Genomic DNA, 16,120 nt, shown 5'->3' on the forward strand with positions numbered 1-16,120 from the left:
AGGAAACAAGCACATTTAATACAATATGACATCAGCAATAATGAGTATCACAAGCCAGGGCAGTGCTGTCTATGGAGGCAACTCTGCCCTGATTCTTGTCTCTAACCAGTCTAAGTGTCTCTGACAGTTATGCAGAAAGGCTCATGTCCATTATTGATTTTAGAAAGGAGAAGTAAGAATTTTGTCTGAAAGCACCAGTTAGACTGAAAAAGGAAGTTGGGACATGGAGAGGGTGTTCTTGAGTTGTTACATGATTAAATCTGATTGACTGCCAAATGACTCTCCAAGTAACCTTGACTGGCAAAATTATTTTAGTATCACCAGTAAGCAGAAAGAAGAGCAAGTTAACTCTGCAACTGTAATCTGATAACTTAAAATGTAGAAAAACTATTTAAGTCTATCAACCAAACAAATACAGCCACTTAAATTGGAGGCCAAAAGTAAATTTAGAAAATGTCATTTTACTAGACCTAAAACGTTTACTTTGGTTTTCTATCTGGTCCCCATGACTGAATTCTTAAATGTTAGAAATGAATTTATTTGTTTGAACTGAAATGGAATTCTACAGGTAGTGAAAGTGAGGCTTTAGTTTGGCTCTTCTGAGAACATATATCAAAAGCACTATAGATAAAACTCCAAAAGAGTAAAAAGAAATTGTCAAACTTGAACCTTTGGGTCTTTGTAAACATACAGATGGAAATGTCTTCATTAAATTACAATGTTAGCTTTTTGTGCCTATGTCCTTCATTTTTGCAAAATACAACTAATCATCATATAGTATTGTAATTTAGAACCCTCTTGAAAAGTCATATCACCATAGTGGTGGAATACAGAGAGAGAAACAGAGGCAGAGGTAGAGAGTGAAGAAATGTTTGGCATAAGGGACCTCCTGCCACTTGCTGGTTTCCTGAAGGTACTTGTCAAGATTACAAAGAATTTAAAATCAAGCATTCCTACTTCAGCCCTTTGGCTCAATAAAATATAAGAGGTTTAGGCTGAATATCCCCCTTTCAAACCAACCAAGAGGTGAAACAATTTTTCGAAGATAACACAAAGGTGTATCTCCAGAATTTGAGAAGTTTGGAAGCCTGCAGAGACTGCTAAGACACTATGCAGGAGTCTATAAGCCTGTATTGCAGCACTGCCCATCACCAGTTTCTCACCTTGGCTATGGTACTGCAGCGTGAACATCATTTGCCACATGCCTACTTCTCATACCACAGGTACTTACTAATGCTAGGCAGCTTGTCCATTTTGTGACTTGCTCCAGCAGGTCACCCAGATTCCACCAAGCCAGACAAGACATTGCCACCAACCAACTTATCACAGTCTGGTATCCTGTTTCTGGGGCTGTCTTTTGTACATCCTATAGAACTCTCCTAGAGTGGATGTTGGCTATGCTAGCTGCTTGGGACTTTTCTTGTGGAGTTAACTGTGTGTTATCAGCTCCATTATCCCATAGCCATAGCAGCCATGAGAATGTGGTTTCCCTACCTTTGGCTTTAATGGTTTGGCCAGCTTCCATAACTCCATGGCTGTTTAGGTCAGGTATGTTGCATGCCAGGTAGAGGTGGGCAGGCTTCCTGGTCTTTCTCCTTAGGACAGGGGTTCCTCTGCCTCCACCTTCTGGCAAGTAGCAAGCCTGGTATACAGAACCAGGGGATTGTTGTAGAGATTCTCCCAGACATTAGGACTTACACTTCTGCATAAACTGCAATAGGAGGCAGCGCTTCCCATGCCTCACAGAATGATCTCTCCTTCCCTGCCAGGCACTGTTTCCACAAATGCCATTGGACTGCTCATCTCAGCATCCTTCCAAAGATGCCACTTGTTGGGGATTGGTGGCATGAGTGTTTTTCTAAACCTAATTCATATTTATGCAAGTTCATCCTGCTGTATGCCTGCACTAGACAGCAAATTCACATCCTGAGGGGTTCTGAGATGCCCCAAGCTTTTTGTACTGTAAAGTGGCCCTCTACAGCCTTATCGACATGCAAAAGTCCTATAAACATGCAAAACTTTGCCCCAGAACTACTTTGAGGAATTTGGGCTAAGTCACAAACCACTCACATACTCTTGAAAGCTTATATTCTATGTAGCATAAAATAAACTTAAACATTTCCTCTTAAAGAAAGTTATGTTTTCAGACATTTCAAATTCTCTTCAAGCCTCCTTTAGAAGGAACACTAGGATGTTCTTTAAACTTGCAAGATTAATGTGTCTCAAATTTAATGAAATTCAACCATCACATCAAATCCAATTGACTTACTTTAAAATCTATATCAGCTACTATTAATAAAGTGTTTTAAGACAAATTTTGGAACATGGATGAAAGTGAGAATCTATATAAAGTTTTATATGATAAAAGGTTAACTTACTAAATGTGGTCATTCTCTCTGCATTAGCAAAGCTTGGAATTATTGGAAGAGAAGCAATATCTCAAAGAGTGTGTACAACTTTGTTTCACAGCTCTTCAAAGAGGAAAAAAGACAAGTTGGCTGCAAATAATGAAATCTCCTTGTCAAGAAAACTGTTGTTTGTGAAGCAAACCTTGCATTTATCCTTTGTGCATTTACTCTTTTTGGCTGCCTATTACTTCACCTATTATGTATCACTTCTCTCACCTTAATAACATCTTTGAGTTCTGTTTACAAAAGTAAAGACTAGTTTAAGGCAATTATTAAAGAAATCTGGCACAGGATAGAGCAAAGAGAAACCTGCTTATTTTTTCTCTTCTCTCTAATTTATCAGGGTTTGACCTATTCCTAATTTTAGTTATCCCACCTTTTTCCATCACATACTTCTTGATCAATAATTGGTCAATATTTCAAAACTGTCATTGGATAATCATTTTCTCTATGTTCTTTTGTTTCTTCTTTGATGTATCGTTTCTTTTCTGATACCATATTTCTCAATTGCTTAGTTATCTTTATATTCCTTACACAGTTTCCCACACCATACTAAAGTTCTTTGTATCATCTCTACACCTGGAATTACTTTCATTTACACACCATAGTTAGTTTTAAAAATTTGCCACTGTTAGATTTTTGAAGCTGTGCTTCACATGTTTTCTAAAATCTTCACTTATTTAATTTTGCATATTTTATTTTAAATACTTTATTTATTGTTATCATGTACATTTATTGAGCTATATAATTAATTATTACAAATTATAAAATTATATTCAGGTAAATTTTAGAAATGTATTGCATTCTGATGAGATTTCAGTGACATGTGGGCCTTTTTGCTCCTTAATGTATCTTGCTATTCTAAGAAAAAAAAAAGCAAAAGGCATAGCCCAAAACTTATGATAATAAGTATTAATTTCAGAAGAATGTACATGAGTAAAACTTGGCAAAACTTCCTTATCTTAAAGGATTGATAAGTAAAATATAATGTATCTATACTATCAACTTGATATCATCATTTATAAAACATTTAAATAAATTGAGTGGAATGATAAAGTGCTATGATATGTTGAACAAGAAACAAATATTAAATAAAATATTGAATATTCAGCATTTATAAACTTAAAAAATCAGATGCATAATTTTTAAGTTTACTAAACTGAGGTATAAAATAAGTACTCTACTAATAAAGCATTTTTGGAATGAACAAATATGTGATTTTTATTTTTTTTTGTATTTTCCTGCATGTTATATTTTATTTCTCCAATAAACCTATACTTCTACATAAATTTAAAAATTATTTAATAGATTAAAATCAAGTTTCTGTGCTGTTTGTTCTTTAATTAGGGAATAGACTAAAGCTCTAAACCTACAATATATAATCATATGAGAAAAGAAACCTTAATAAAATAATGTCCCATGATTCTAATGATCACAATAATTAAAACCATTTTATTGAAAGTGTAAGAAATTGAAAATGTATAATAGGGAGCTTGATTAATATTAGCAAAACCAGTGATTGAGAAATGTAAATTGCTCATAGAATCATACAGAAAAATAGTCTATTTTTTTCTGCTTCTTTCATTCTGCATTACTGTATTTTACAGATATCTGACATTCCCCATAGGACAGAACACAAATCTAATGGATTTTCTATCTTAGGTATTTATTATGCACCCAGAGATAAAACTTTTGCAAAACTAGCATTCATTTTCCTTTCACAATTTCATGAAATGAAGATTCATTCTTAACCGAAATCTTATCAAGCTCAACACATGATTTGTTTTTCATTCTTCAGAAAGTTGAAAACTTTCACTTTTCCGTTTAAAGGAAATGCTTATGGATTCTCTTTGTCATATCCAAATTACCATCATGACTATTTTTGCACTTTTAGGCTATTATTAATCAAAAAACAGTTGTATGAACACAAGTACTACTTCAGCATGTCTGTCAATCTAATAACAGAGATAGCTACTAAATGATTAACAAGAGGGTAGCATATACAATTTTGATACAGTGAACAATGTGATAATTAATATTGCAAGTGACACAGAATCAGACCTTACAAGATTTTGTCACACCACTCAAAATGGTGAACAATTTCAGACAGGAATTTTTATTTCTGGAATTTTATATTCAATATTTTTAGACTGCAGTTGCCTATGTGTAACTAGAATTGCAAAACAGAAAACTTCAGTTACAGAAGGATTATATACTGTAAAAGAAACTGTGAGTTATTTAAGTAGGTCATAGACAGTTTTACAAGCTATTCCCCTATCTATATATTTACAAGCTATAAATCATATTTGTTGCTGCAATAATACATTCTTTAGTAAAATTCTGATAGAAATGTGAATCACATATGTAATTTTAAGTTATCTAATATCTACATTAAAATTAAAATAAGCAAAATTATCTTACTAGTATATTTAGCTTCATAAAATAGATCCAAAGTATTATTACTGCACTGTGTCATGCTAGACACTTATAAATTGTTCAACTGTATCCACAGATAACACTTACCTTATATGACAATATGGCTTTGCAATAATTGATCTATGTATACCAATGCACAGTACATACTCTCTGTCTCTGTGTATACTGTATAAATACTGTTATTTTTAAATTCTATACAAGTATATGTGTTTATATATCTGTAAAAATTGTAGTTGTTATGCATAATATTTAGCAACATATGTAGTTTTTTCAGAAAATTACATACTGATAAAAGATATGTTTTAACAAAGCAGAGTAGTGTGCACCTATTGTCCCAAATGTTAAAGAGGCTGAGGCTGGAGTATTGCTTGGGCATTGAAATTTGGGGCAGCAGTGTACTATGCTGATCACCTGTTTCTGCTAAATTTGGCATCAATATGGTGATATTCCAGGATTAGTGTATCACCAGGTTACACATACTGAGTAGTAACAGGCTGGTACTTGTGAGTAGCCACTGCACTCCAGTTTGGGCACAGTAATGAGACTAATATCTTAAAATGTGAGTGTATATTCATATTAGTTCTAACAGGTGCACTCACATCCCAGTGACTCTGGAGGTTTGCCCTATAGAAGCTGAGTGTAATTTAATTCTCAAGGTCATATGAATCTAGACCTATATTCATAAATTAATCAATGTACACAAATTTTTGATCAATAGCAGAAGCATCATTCAAATAATTAAGTAGGTAATGGAGGAAATAACTTTCTGACTTCCAGTTGACTTTAGTAATGATTCAACAAAGTTGAATCTTTAACATGGAAAATTTTTGTACAGAAAATAGAGCATTTAAAGAGCAATATCAAACAGAAATAGGAAGGCTGGTTCAAGAGAACTTAAAACTAACTACTGTATAACATCTTACTTTAAGGGAAAAATTCCATATCCTTTCTATTTGAAAGATGCTTTACAAGCAAATATAAATGAATTTGAACATCACTTGCTACAAGAAAAATCAGAAAATCTTATAGTCAAATCAGAAATATAAAATGAATTTGACTCTCTTAATGTCTATGAAATTCATGAGAAAAAAGCTTGAAATCACTCCTCTTATTTATTTCAAAAAGAGCTGAATTATCCTTGAAAACTCTATTGCTTTCCCAAGGAAACCTTTTGAAATTTTTTCTATGGTACTCTTTTGAAAAATTAGTTCAGGTTGTTGAGAATCATACTAATATTTTGATGGTCTTTCACATCAATAATATTGTAGGATACCCTATTGCTTGAGAAAAATGAGGCACAGGAAAGGTGCAAAATAAACTTCTAGAGAACCTTGCTGAATGCTGCCTGTCCTATAGAACAGTGATAGACAAGGTGGGGGACTCGTACTGTCAGAGTCCTTTGGACTCTTAGCACAGCTTTGTGGTTCTTTCCAAGTGTCAATGTAAGTGATCAATGTGAGAGAGTCTCTGCTCTCAAGAGAATATGAAAGCTGGTGATTGTTCACAGTTGTTAGTCCTACAATCTTTGCTTTCTTTCTCAGTCTTTACTCATGAAATAAGATGCTTTTCAGTGGGAAAGACATACATTTATAGTAAGAATCTCTGCCTTACAACAGCTGTGCATTACACAACTCTAGATTAAAAGGGACAAGTTAAACCTGGGAATCATTTTTTAATGTGATCTGTGATCACAGGTACATAATTGAAGGAATGGCAATTGTTAGTTGAGAGCAGCAATTAAGGTTAACAATGTAATTTACTCTTCTTCTCTGCTACCTAGCAGGGATACAGAAAAGTAAATTCAGTCACTTTTATTTCCTGTCTTGGAATTTAGCTAGATATTTCATCGCTCAAGGAAGATTTGCATACACATAAACATAGCTGAAAACTTAAGGCATTTAAAATTCATCAAGAATATTAATTGTGCAATATATATTTACCAAATTATTAAGTATATAACATAAATAAAAAGAATACAAAATTATTAATGTTTCTCGTAAAAAGTTAAGGAAAAATAAAATCAAAAAACAAGTCCATTTACCATAGCAACCAAATTAAATAAATAAACTACATGGAAATTAATTTAATGAACTCCGGGGATCTGTGGCTGTACGAGGTGAGTTCCAGCACACTGGCATGGGCCCGGGGAGAGTTTAATATCATAGCTCCCAGTGGTTAAGTGCCCACCCAGTTTCCAGCCATATTAGACTAGGCTCAGCAGGTTTTCCAGGACTAACTGTACCATCCCCTGTGACTTTCTTTCAACCCAGGGAGCTGAGCCCATGCAAGATGAGTTCCAGAACACTGGTGCAGGCCCAGAGAGATTCTAAGATCATTGCTCCCAGCAGTGAAGTGCCTGCCCTGCTTCCAGACACACTGAATTAGGCTCAGGAGGTTTCTTGGGCCAACTAGATCACATCCAGCAATCTTCTTCAATCAGGGGAGATGAAGGCACATGAGGTGAGTTCCAGTACATTGGTGCTATCCTGAGGAGAGCTTTGAACTATCACCCACAGTGGTTAGGAGCCACCCAGCTTCCTGGAACACCAGAGGTGGCAGAGGAGGTCCTGTGGGCCTGATGGGACAATGCTCGGCAACCTCCATTCAGGCCCTGGAGCTGATGGCACAGGAGATGATTTCCAACATGCCCAGAGGAAGCTTTGGAACAATACTTGAAACACAGAAATATAGAAAAACCACCTATTTCAGATCCTAAAGGAAAACAACTCCCAATCTAGATTGATGTATCTATGAAACTGGCCTTCAAAATGGATGAAGAAATAAGATATTTCCATGACAAAGAACAGCTGAAGAACTTCATGATCACCAAACCAACCATGCAAAGAATACTGAAAGATATTCTAGATACACATAGGAAAACAAAACAAAAAAAAAAAAAAAAAAAAAAAAAAAAAACACTAAGCAAGGCAGATAATTAAACAGAACTGAAAGGTAAAGATGCAACAGGAGAAAGAGAAAAGGCCAAAAATAAAACAATATATAACAGGTATAACCATTAATGTAAATGGAATCAATTCACCAATTTAAAGAAAAAAATACTGGCAGAATGGGTCAAGAAACAACATGCAACCATATGTTGTCTACGAGAAATCCCTCAAACCCAAAAGGAAACTCAAAGAATGAAGTCAAAGGATAGAAAAATAATACTTCATGCAACAGGACCCCCCACCCCGCCAAAAAAAGCAGGGGTAGCTATTTGGTTTGCAGACAATGTAAACTTCAAACCAAGAATGATCCCGAGAGGTAAAGAAAGTCACTACATACTAGTTAGGGGAAAACTTCAAGAAGAAGAGATAACAGTCTTAAATATATATGTACCAAATTCCAGAGCACCAAGCTATGCAAAGTAAGTATTAACAGAAATGAAAATCAAATAAGCAATAACACAGTTATAACAGGAGGCCATAACACACCATTGACACAAAGGGACAGATAAACCAGACAGAAAATCAACAAAGAAATAATAGAACTGAATCATACCTGCAAACAAATGGACCTGATAGACGTATACAGAGTGTTCCATCCAACATCAGAATATAAATTCTTCTCAACAGTACATGGGGAGTTCTCTAAAATAGACCATAAACTAGTCCACAGAACATATTTAAGTAAATGTAAAAGAAATGAAGACATCCCATGCATGATACTAGATCATAGCGCCAAGAAACTAGAAATTAATCATAAAAGAAACTGCAAAAACCCCACAAGTACATGGAAATTAAATAATACAGTTTTGCGCAATCATTGAGTCACAGGGGATATTAAAGAAGAAATTAAACTATATCTACACAAAAACAGAAATACAAATACAACTTACCAGGATCTGTGCGATGTAGTGAAAGCAGACCTGAGAAGAAAATATATTGCACTTAGTTCCCACATCAGGAAAACATAATGAAAACAAATAAATAACCTGATGCTACACCTCAACCATATGGAAAAAAAAGAGCAAGTCAAGCCCAAAGCCAAAAGAAGGGAGGAAGTTATAAAAATCAGAGCATAAATTAATTCAATAGAGACTAAGAAACAATCCAAAAATCAATGAATCAAAGAGTTGGTTCTTTGAAGGAAGAAATAAAATTGATAATCCCCTAGCCAATCTTATTTTTAAAAAGAAGGGAAAAGCTCAAATTCATACAATGAAGAAAAAAAGGTGAAATTAATCAGGACTCTTTGGAAATACAGAAGGTGATCAACACCTATTGCAAAAACCTCTACTCTCTTAGGTTCCATAACACAGAAGAAATGGACAGATTCCTAGAAACACATGAACTACCAAAGTGGGTCAAGAAGATTTAAAACTGCTGAAATTCCCAACTTCTATAATGAAATTGAAAATGTAATTAAGTCCTAACCTACAAAGAAGAGCCCAGACCCAGACGTATTCACTGCAGAAATCTATAAAAATTCAAACAAGAATTAACGCTGACACTCCTCAAACTCCTCAACGAAATCAAAAAGGAAGCAATTCTTCCTAAGTCACTCTTGGAAGCAAATATTACTGGTACCAAAACATAAGAAAGACCCAACTAAAAAGAGAACTACAGGCCAATCTCCCTAATGATCATAGATGCAAAAATCCTCAATAAAATATTGGCAAACATGACACAGCAAATCATCAAGAAGATTTTACACCATGACCAAGTGGGATTCATCCCAGGCATGCAAGAATGGTTCAACATATGCAAATCAATAAATTAATCTACCATATCAATAGAGCCAAAAGTAAGAATCACATGGTCATTTATATAGATGCAGAAAAAGTTTTTGATAAGGTCCAATATTCATTCATGATAAGAACTTTAGAGAAAATTGGAATAGATGGTCTTTACCTCAACATGATAAAGGCCATCTATGACAAAATAACAGCCAATATCATATTAAATGCCAAAAAATGAAATCCTTTATCTTCAAATTATGCACAAGACAAGGATGTCCCCCTTATCACCATTCTTATTCAACAATAGTACTGGAAACACTAGCCAGAGCAATAGAGAAGAGAGAGAAATAAAAGGAGTAAATATAGGAAAAGAGGAAGTTAAATTATCATTATTTTCACATGACATAGTACTCTACAAAGATGACCCCAAAATTCCATTGAAAGATTCCTAGATATAATAAATTCAACAATGTAACTGGGTACAAAATCAATACTCAAAAATTAATAGCATTCCTATATACTAACAACAAAATAACTGAGAGAAATGAGAAGCCACACCCTTCACACCAGTATCCCCCACAAAAAAAGTAATACTTAGGAATTAATCTAACAAAAGAAGTGAAAGACCTATATGGGGAAAATTACAATACCCTGAAAAAGAAATCAAAGAGGATCTCAGAAAACAGAAAGACATCCCTTGTTCATGGATATGAAGAATAAATATTTTTTTTTGTCTTTTTCATTTTTATCGGTACCGGGGATCGAACTCATGACCGCCTGCATGCAAGGCAGGTGCTTATGCCGCTGAGCTAAATCCCCAGCCCCATGAAGAATAAATATTGTGAGGACGGCCATTCTCTCCAAAACTATTATGCAGATTCAATATAATCCCAATGAAAATACAACAAACATACCTCAGAAATCTAAAGAAATCACTCCTAAAATTCATTTGGAACCACAAGACTCCTAGAATAGCAAAGGCAATTCTAAGCAGCAAAGGCAAGGTAGGAGGCATCACAATCCCTGATTTGAATTTATACTACAAAGCTACTGCAATAAAATCAACATGGTATTGAATAAAAGCAGATCTGAAGATCAATGGAATTGATTAAAAGATACAACTACAACTTTAAACACACTCAACCATCTTATCTTTGATAAAGGGACCAAATATGTTCACTAGAAGAATAATAGTCTCTTTAATAAATGGTGCTGGAAAAACTCACTCTCCATATGCCAAAAACTAAAACTAGACCCATGCTTATCACCGTTTACTGAACTAAAGTATAAATGGATCAAAAACCTGAATATTAAAACAAAAACACTAATTTGTTGGAGGACATATTAGGTAAAAATCCTGAAGAATTATGGTTAGGTAGAAAATTCATGAACAGTAATTAAACCACATGGGAAACACTTCCCAGAATCAATAACTGGGATCACATCTTATTAAAAAGTGTCTGCATGTCAAAAGAAATTTCTAGCATAGTGAAAAGAAAATGCACAAATTGGGAAAAACTCTTAGTGAGCTGTCCTTCAGACAAAGGACTTCTGTCTAAAATATATAAAGAACTTTTAAAAATCAGACCCCTAAAATTCAAAGACCCAATCCATCTGAGATGGGCATCTGAGATGAATATAGAGTTCTGAGATGAAGAAATACAAATGGCAAAATTAAAACCACACTGAGATTCCATCTCAATCCTGAAAGAATGGCCAGGATTAAGAAATCTACCAACACAAATGCTGGAGAGGCTGTGGGGAGAAAGGAACTCTCCTGCACTGTTGTTGGGCATGTAACTGGTGCAACCACTGTGGAGGTCAGTCTGGAGATTCCTCAAAACCTGGGATTGGAAGTCCCATTTGACCCAGCTATTCCACTTCTAGGAATATTACCAGAAGAATTGACAACATCATACCATAGTGATACATGTGCACCCATGTTTATAGCAGCACAGTTTATAATAACTGATAAACAACCCAAGTATCCATCAGCTGAGGAATGGATAAAAACGTTGTGGTATTTTTACACAATGGAATGCTACTCAGCTATAAAGAATGATCACATTGAGATATTTATAAATAAATGATGCAACTTGAGTCCATGCTCATAAGTGAAATAAATCAAACTCACACGTATAAATACCATACAGTCTCCCTAGTGTAAGAAGTAAGTGTACATAAGATTTTGTGGTAATCATGATTTCCCATTACATTGCTTTGAAGCCTTATAATATTTTCATTCACTAGTTGGAATGGTTTTATTCTGTTTTGTTTGATTTTATTATGTGTGATGGTATATAACTATTTTGAAGAAAACAAGACATTATGACACCCATTGCAGATTTAATACCATCTTGCTTTGAAGTCCTACAATGCTTTTGTTCTTCTGTTTCCATTGGTTCTATCATGTTGTATCTTATTGGATATTAATATGTGTGATAGTATAAACAAATTTTCTATGGAAAATGAGATAATAGTCATTGTTAATTTTCTGTTATTTGATTCTGAATGCTCTGTAACAGTTTCATTCCCTTGAATGGTTTTATACTATTTTGTTATTTTTGGTACTATTGTATGTGAAGGTATGCTCAACTATTTCAAAGAAAGAGACATTATGGTAGCTACTGTTAATATCCAGTTGTCTTGTGTGGGAAATGCTGTGTTGGTTACATTGTCCTGTTCTGTTCTTCTTCGTTCTGTCCTCTTTTGTCTTAATCTCTTTAAAATAAAATAACAAAAAGAAATTAAACTAACCAAGAGGAGGAAAGATCTCTACAATGAAAACTATGAAGTCCTGATAAATTGAAAATCACACACACACACGCTCACACACAGTGGAAAATAGCTTTTGTCAAGGGATTGGAAGAATTAATATTGTTAAAATATCCATGGTCATAAAGTGATCCAGTTTTAGTAAAATCTGTCCACGAATACTCTTCACAGAAACAGAAAAATAGAATCCTAGAACATATGCAGCACTGTAAAAGACCTCGGGAAGCCAAAGCAATCCTCACTGAAAACAGTGAAGATAGAGATAGCACATTAACTTTGAAACAGACTGCAGAGTTATAATAGAGAGCTATTCATAATCATTAACCAGTGGAACAGAATAGTAAACCTACTAATCAATCTGTTTCAAATTTATTTTTGACAAAGACACTGAGAACATACATTAGAGAAAGGACAGTCTCTTTAATAAATACTGCTGGAAAAAAACACTGCCCATCTAACAGAAGAATGAAATTGAATTCATATATTTTATCATGCACAAGGAAACACAATATACATACATCATATACAATACAACTCAGTGTGGACCAAAATCTTAAATGTAATACCTAAAAGTAAGAGACTATCAGAAAAAATACTGGTGTAACTCTTTAGGACATTAGTATTAGCAAAAATTTTAGGGGTAAGACCAACAAAAACATAGGAAGCAAAAGCAAAAAAAAAAAAATGTCAAATGAAGCTGGGCATGGTGGTGCACACCTATAATCCCAGAAGTCAGGAAGCTGAGGCCAAAGGATCCCTGTATGTTCAAGGCTAGGCGGGGCTACAAAGTGAAGCCATGTTTAGCCTGACCTTCATAGTGAAATCCAATCTCGTACACACACACACACACACACACACACACACACTGAGTCAAATGAGATGATGTCAGACTAAAAGGTTCTGCACAGCAAAGAAACAACCATAAAAGCTTGTAGAGAAGAATATAAAGTTTGCAAGTTATATCTGTTTTGCTTTGTTTTGGATCTCTATGTAATTCAGATTCAACTTGAACTCTCTACATAATCCAGGTCTTGAACTCTTGGAAATCATCCTGCCTCAGCCTCTCAAGTGCTGGGATTATAGGCATATGTCATTATACTTAGTGCAAACTATTCATCTGGTAGTGAATTAATACCCAGAACATATTTGTATGAAGTAATTAAAAAATCAACAGAAAAAACCTGACATAAAAATGAGCAAGTGATCTAAATAGGTATTCCTCAAAGGACAATATACAGCCAGGTATCATGGTATATGTTTATAATTTCAGCTTTGTAATTTTAGCCTGAACTTCATAATGATTTTTTTTTATCAAACAGACACACACACACACACACCAAAAAAAGTCAAATGAGATTATGTCAAACTAAAAGCTTCTGCACAGCAAAGAAACCATAAAATTTTATAGAAAAGAATATAATTTTATAGAAATTTTATACAAAAGAATATAATTTTGAGAAATAAATATTTCTCAAAAGAATATATACAGTCAGGCATTGTGGTGTATGCATATAATTTCAGCAATCTGATAGGCTAAGGCAGGAGGATCACAAGTTTGAACCCACCCTGAGCAATTTATCAGTATACTACTAGCCTATCTTAAAAATAAATAAATAAAATAAAAAGAGTGAAGGATGTGGCTTAGAGCAAAGACCCAGGACTCTATCCCCTTGTCATGGTTTATGTCTGCGTACCACAGGTCTCATGAGTTTGCATTGTGCATTTGTGATTGGTTCATTGTCTAGTGCTTGGATTCATGGTGTCAGTGCTACACCCACATAGGGGTGGAGCCAGGGTGTAATGTAATAGCAGGAAGAAGGTGTGTCTTGCTCTTTGTAGGTTCCTGCTTGCTGTTTGCAGCCGCCATGAACTGTGGCCTAGCCATGCTCACCTGCCTTGGAGCCAACTGAGTATGGGCTGAAACCTCCAAAAACTATAAGAAATAAACCTTTATTTCCCAACTTTGGGCTTCAGGTATTTTGTCTCAGTGATGAGTAAAAAGTAACTAAGACAGAATTTGGTACCAAGGAATGGGGTCGTTTGCTATGATTATATCTTACCATGTTTTTCAAGAGGCTTTAGAAATGGCTTGTGGGCAGAGTTTGGAAAGGTTCAGACATGTCACCTGGATGCATAGAGCTGGAGCAGCTTAGGCTGTTCTGTAGAGGAGATTATAGTCAGAGCTCAGGAGACCAGAAGGCTGATAGAAAGCTCATGGTAAAGACCAGGCTTGGGAGGTTTCTGCTGGGAAAAAGGACTGCATTGGTTGTTGGACTCCACATAATGTGTGTTATGGCTTGCCAGAAAGTTTGTCTGCATTTTGCTCAGGCTCAGAAACTTTGCCTGAGACTGAGACAAAGGGAAATGGACTGATTAATCTTGAAAAAGAAATTAAATATCAATCAAATATTGAGGCTGTGGCATGGCTATTGTTGGCAGCTTTTAGTGAACTTTATGTTTCAAATCAAGAGCAAAGAGCCCAGCAGGATAATTTACAATGCTGTGAGTTTGGCCAGAAGGAAAATTCCAGGAAGGCTGTCAATTGTAAAGACAGAATTGAGATTTTGATTCCTGAGGAGAAACAGAGAGAGAAGAAAGATGGCCCCAGGGCATCCCAGGAAGTGGGTCCCCCTCCCTGTGCAGCCTCATTGCAAAGGTGAAAGAACTTGCTCAGAGAAAAAAGCTACAGAGTGCCATGCTCCAGAATGGTGACAGAGGCCAAGTGAGGTTCCAGAATGGTGCCAGAGGCCACATGAGTTTCCATAATGGCGGCAACACAGAGAAGCTTTTCATCACAATCAGGAAAACAGAGCCCTGCAATCCAGGTAACTGACCCCTACAGCCAAGAAGGAGAATAGCCTGGCTACTGCTTCAGCTAGCAGCAAACCTTGGTGGCATCCACAAGGTGCTGATTTTAGCTGCAAGGAAAGTGCACAAATTCGGAGAGTAAGATGGTTTCTACCTTGATTGCAAAGGTCCTGGCTGGCCAAGCAATGTGCCCCTGAGAGGGCAATTTGTGAAGATGTAAGGGTGAAGCCAAAGGTGCAGTGGAGACCTCAGAAGTTTGGAAAAGCCAGGAACATGGATGATCCAAGGAAATCTGCAAAAAGTGTGCAGAGAGGATTTAAGAGAAAAGCTGTGAGAGCTGAAATCTCTGGAAGTGCCATGGGGGTGTACTCACCCAAGCCTTTTGGAGCTTGAAATCAGTATGCTTCATATGCTGAGTATGGAACTCTGGACTTAATGTTTGCCCTGATGCATGTTGGACTTGCTTTGTTTCCAATGCTTTATATGCCCCTGTTTGTATATTTTGGATAGTAATGTTTATTTTGTGCCTTTGCGTTACAGAAATGTTTAACCTTGTTTCATTTGTATAGGGGGTTACAGTTAAGAGTTTGCCCTGGAACTTAGAGGAGACTTGGGACTTGGACTATTCAGCAATGCTGAAACTGTTAGGACTTTGGCAACTCTTGGAGGTAGACTAAATGTCTTTTGTATAAAGGATGTACATGAGTCCTGGGGGCCAGGGGTGGAATGTCATGGTTTATGTCTGTGTCCCCCAGGCCTCATGAGTTTGCATTGTGCATCTGTGATTGGTTCATTGTCTAGTGCTTGAATTCATGGTGTCAGTGCTACACCCACATAGGCATGGACCCAGGATATAACGTAATGGCAGGAAGAAGGTGTGTCTTGCTCTTTGCTGGTTCCTGCTTGCTGTTTGCAGCTGCCATGAACTGTGGCCCAGCCATGCCCACCTGCCTTGGAGTGAACTGAGTGTGGACTGAAACCTCCAAAAACTGTAAGAAATAAACCTTGCCTT

This window comes from Cavia porcellus, unplaced genomic scaffold, assembly GCF_034190915.1.
Source record: "Cavia porcellus strain 051 isolate PalLab524CR breed Dunkin Hartley unplaced genomic scaffold, mCavPor4.1 scaffold_15, whole genome shotgun sequence".
In the NCBI taxonomy this organism is placed as follows: domain Eukaryota; kingdom Metazoa; phylum Chordata; class Mammalia; order Rodentia; family Caviidae; genus Cavia; species Cavia porcellus.